Source organism: Capra hircus, unplaced genomic scaffold, assembly GCF_001704415.2.
Source record: "Capra hircus breed San Clemente unplaced genomic scaffold, ASM170441v1, whole genome shotgun sequence".
Taxonomy (NCBI): Eukaryota; Metazoa; Chordata; class Mammalia; order Artiodactyla; family Bovidae; genus Capra; species Capra hircus.
In genome coordinates, this window is record NW_017209037.1 from 1 (window position 1) to 5,162 (window position 5,162).

A 5,162-nucleotide genomic window follows, 5' to 3' on the forward strand; every position below is an offset into this window, starting at 1 on the left:
TATCCCTTCTCCAGGGGAACCTCCAACCCAGGAATTGAAGCGGACTCTCCTGCATTGCAGGGAAGTCTTACCAGCTGAGCTGCCCAGGAAGCCCTGCATACGGCTGTGTGCAGACGTCATCCTTTGTGCTTCAGGAGCGGTGCGCATCTCTGCCCACAAGACCTACCTCTCCATGTCCTCCTCCAAGTTCTACGACCTGTTCCTCATGGACCTGAGTGAGGGGAGCTGGGGGGACCCTTGGGGGTCAGGGGCCCCGCCGCTCAGAGGACCACGGGGTCACCCTGATCAACACCCCCCATCACCACCACCACCACCCCCACGGCCGGAACTTCCTGCTCCGGGCAGCCAGCTTTGACGTGTGTGAGAGCGTGGAGGAGGGCGGGGGCTCTGGGCCTGGTGGGCTCCGGGCATCCACCAGCGATGGGATCTTACAGGGCAATGGACAGGGTACCTGCCTGGGCGGGTCGAGTGCTGTCTTCCTGGAGCCGAGCTTTTGTGAGCGTCCAGGAAGAGACGACGGAGAAGACCACTGACTTACAAATCCCGGCTGATGGTGGTGGTGAAAAATGGACAACTCCATCCAGCCAGGGCCCTTCTGGGCTGTTCTCAAGTACCTGTACACAGGGGAGCTGGACGAGAATGAGCAAGACCTCATGCCCACCGCCCACATCGCTGAGCTGCTTGAGGTCTTTGATCTGCACATGTTGGTGGCCAACATCCTCAACAGTGAGGCCTTCATGAACCAGGAGATCACCAACGCCTTCCATGTCTGCCAGACCAACCGGGTTAAGGAGTGCTTGGCCAAAGGCACCTTCTCAGGTATGAAACAGGCTTAGGAGCTGGTGTCCCAAAGGCAGGGGAGTTCCCTCCAGGAGCCTTCTGCCGAGTCTGGGTTGGTCTGAGTAGCATTCTGAGTCATCTCAGCCACCGATGTCCTGGAGATACCGTGGCTCTGCTCCTGAAACCTAGAGCCCCCAGCCTGAGATTGTGGTCATGTGGTGCTCACAGAACGTGGCTTCAGGAGGGAAGCCAGTTATCTGGGAGCAGTGTCGACCCGTGGTTGGTTGTCCCATATTCTTTCACCCCATCTTCACGTGATGCATCTTCTCTCACCCAACAGATGTGACCTTCATCCTGGATGATGGCACCATCAGCACCCACAAGCCCCTGTTGATTTCTAGCTGTGACTGGATGGCTGCCATGTTTGGGGGCCATTTGTGGAGAGTTCCACCAGGGAGGTGAGGCCAGGATGGAAACGGCTGGGAGGGAGAGAGGTTTACTCCCTTTCCATCCAAGGTATCTGTCACTTCACGGTACTTCCTTCAGCCTTGACTCTGTCCAAACCACCAAGTGATGGGCCCAAGAGAAGTTTATGAGATGGCTCCTATAGCCAAGGACTTTGCAATATACCAAGATGGGGAATTATGGTCACATCCTAGCTCTGTAGTTTAGAAAAAACTTTTTTCTTAAAGCAGTAAGAACAGATTTTTATTCAGAAACTATTGCAATAGGGGAAAAGAGACCTCAGTATAGACCTGGTTTAAATTCTTAGTTGAGCATGATCAAGTGGGGTTTATAGTCAAAAGATAGAAAATTTCCTAAGAGTTAACATCAGGAGTCAGTGCGAGTTCTAGCCAAATCAAGACTAGAGTTCAAGTCTGACCTCCTTTCTACCCTTCTCTGAACTGTGACACTGACTGGTCCATCCCTCAGCCTTGTAGTTCACAGTGTCCTCCTTTGTGAATCTGCTTAAAGTTCCAAGGGTCCACACCAAGTTTCTCCAGCTGATCTGAGGTTTCCCTTGAGTATGGGGATGAGGTCTTTTATTTCTGCTGAGTACCCTTCTCAGCTCTGGTCCCTTAGTTAGTGCTAGCAAACACTTGAATGAAAGGCTGAACAAAGAATGGTAGAGCATAGCATCCTCTAACCCAGAGAAGGATTTCTGGGTCAGGAAGATCCTTTGGAGGAGGGAAGGGCACCCCTTTCCAGTATTCTTACCTGGAGAATCCCATGGACAGAGGAGCCTGGCGGGCTACAGTCCATAGGGTCGCGCAGAGTTGGACATGACTTATGCGACTTAGCACACACTGGAAAGGGAGTCCTTCTGGGAGGTGAAGAGGAGAGTTTGAGATTTGAGTTGTCTCTGCTCCCTGAAGCGCGAGTGGGTTGAGATGTGCAAAGTGTGAGATGGGAACTCTCCGAGCCACAGAAGCAGCTGTAAAGTTCCAGCCAATTCCCAGTGCAGCCTGGAGAGGCTGGCGGCTGATGAGAAAGCAGTTGCTGTGTCGGTCCCACTCTGGAGAGATCCCAGAGGCCCAGAGCTGTAGCTTCGAGCAGCCCAGAGAGACCAGCTGGTATTCGCTCTGTTCATCCACATCCCACTTGGCACTGCTCCCCGAAGGATAGAGGGGGCCGGGTGCAGGTGACCGGAAGGACTCCATGCTTCCTCCAGACCAGAAGGATGCTAATGTGAATCCAGGTCCTTTTAAATCTGTTGGAGCCCTGCTCACAGGTCCTCAGCAGATGGGTTCATTGCAGGCTGTTGGTGTGGGAGATTAGCCTTTGGGGAAGGAGGGATTCTGAGCAGGTCCAGGGACCGCAGGGGGGTGATGGCCTGTCTACGGGAGACCAAATGTCCAGGCCAGAGCCTTCTGAGTTCTTCAGAACTGCTGCTCTTTCCCGAAAGCTGGACCTTGCTGCAGCCTGCTCCATTCCTTCCCACCCGCAGGTGGTATTTCCTTACACGAGCAAGAGCTGCATGCGGGCCGTGCTGGAGTACCTGTACACTGGCTTGTTCACGTCCAGCCCCGACCTGGACGACATGAACTCATCATCCTGGCCAACTGCCTCTGCCTGCTGCACTTGGTCGCTGTCACAGGTAGCTAAGCCCAGGGGAGGGTCCTCCAGGGAGGAGAAGGAGTCAGGGGACCCCCTGGGAGACGTGATTTCTTCTCTCACCTGTCTCCTCCTAGGGTACAGGGCGCCAGCACCAAGGGGATACGTTTACATAGCGTGAGATATGTCGGTGTGTATTGGGGTTGCAGTGAGGACGTGGATGTCAAGAAATGTGTGAGAGGGATGCTTGGTGGGGTCACCTTATAGGTCTCTCTAGAGGTTATTGCGGCGCAGCAAGTGGGCACCAGTAGATGCCAGGGCTCGAGGTTCTCAGCTTGGCCACACTCAGGCAAGCTTAAGAAGTCAGAAAGAACAGAACACCGTTCCTCCTTCCTGCCCTAGCATCTCCCCCTTCTCTCCTTTCCCCCTTCTCGTTTCCTTCTTCTCTTCCACCTTCACTTTCTCTTTCTTCTTCTAGAAACACAGTAAACATTGACTTAATTGTTGGTCACTCCTAATTCTTTGATTCCTGCAAGATCCTGCGAACTAGAGCTCACGTTTCAGGATGGACCAGCCCCAGAGGCTTGGGTGGAGCAGGGACTGGGGCAGGAGGGAGACCAAGGAGCAGCGCTTGGGGTCCCAGGGCAGGAGGAGAGATGGTGTAGGGCAGATGAGAAGCCTTCTGGAGCCCGTGGTGCCCGCCGACAGGTGGCGCTCCTGAGCTGGAGTCAGCAGGTGCGTTCCGTTGATGTTGGTGTTGGTACCTGTACTGGCACTGATGTCCAGGTTGATGTCCTTGGGTGGGCTGGCGGCAGAGAGCAAAGCCTCAGATACTGAGTTGAGGTTTAGGGAAGGACCTGGTGTTAGAGCTGCTGTGGCCCTCGGCAGATGATCAAGATTGGGACTTGGCTATGAGGGAAGCAGCGATCCTATGCTGAGAAATGAGTTGAAAGGTGGCGCTTGGTCCCGGGGAGAGGTGGAAGTGATTGACCAGAATCAAATGTTAAGAGCTGAGCCTGCATAGGCAGGCCAGGGGACACTGAGGGCTTTAGGGCAGAGAGTAAGAGGCTTCTAAAGATTTCAACTGCAGAATTCGCTGGTTGTCTGGTGGTTAAGGCTGTGCTTCCGCTGCAGGGGCCACGGGTTCCATCCCTGGTCAGGGAACGAATGAAGATCGCCGAGCGGTGCGACCAGTAAATAAATAAATAATAAGTAAGATCACAGCTGCAACAACTTGAAAAAGTGGTGCAGCGTTCCCAGAACACAGAAAACAGTCCAAACTCTTAGACTACATAACTTTTGAAAGACTTGCTACAAAGAAATGGCCCAAATGAAAAAAAAATGTATTCAGGTGTTTCTGTAAGTCTGTTCCATCATAGCAAGCACTCAGAAACAAGTCAAACAGGCACACTGGTCAAGCACACGTGGATGGATTTTGCAAGGCAGCCATTAAAAACGTTACCTCTCACAGCTGCGTGGAAAGGCTTATGGAAAATAACATTGAATGGCCTTTCCTGTGAAATGCTTCATAATCACTAGAAAACACATTTAAAAAATATGTCTCTATGTACCTTGTCAAGGAACAGTAGAAAATGCCAAGTGTTGTATAATAGGTGACATGTTTTGTGATATAAGCTTACTATGAAGTGATTGATTTAACCTTAATTTTAACAATGTTAAATATTGCACAAAAACAAGTAATATGTGTTCACCCTAATAAATTATTACAAACCAAAGTGGCCCTTGCTCGCCACACCAGAGCCCCCAGTCTGTCACCTCAACCATAGGCCCTCCCCACCCAAAAAGTAACCATTCTGCCTGTTGCTCTTAAGATTTTATGATCGCTCTTCCTTACTCTTCTCCATAGTTTTATCATCCAAGTGTTCATCCTGAAACACTATAGCATGATTTTATTTTTTATATATCTTTTAAGGTTTTTGTAATCTGTAAGTACCTTGTCTGTTAAAAACAAAAACAAAACTTTCCCTCGCGATATGTTGGAAAAACCCTCTGATCTAGGGAGCCTAGATTTTTCTACTGATTGCCTTTCTGTTCAGTTCAGTTCAGTTCAGTCGCTCAGTCGTGTCCGACTCTTTGTGACCCCATGAATCTCTGCACGCCAGGCCTCTCTGTCCATCACCATCTCCCAGAGTTCACTCAGACTCACGTCCATCGAGTCCGTGATGCCATCCAGCCATCTCATCCTCGGTCGATCCCTTCTCCTCCTGCCCCCAATCCCTCCCAGCATCAGAGTCTTTTCCAAAGAGTCAACGCTTCGCATGAGGTGACCAAAGTACTGGAGCTTCAGCTTCAGCATCATTCCTTCT

At 51.4% G+C, this 5,162-nt stretch overlaps 1 pseudogene; it reads left to right on the forward strand.

The window, feature by feature from the left end:
* Window positions 1–74: 74 nt before the first annotated feature.
* Window positions 75–3,102, forward strand: LOC108635152 (annotated as a pseudogene).
* Window positions 3,103–5,162: the final 2,060 nt, after the last annotated feature.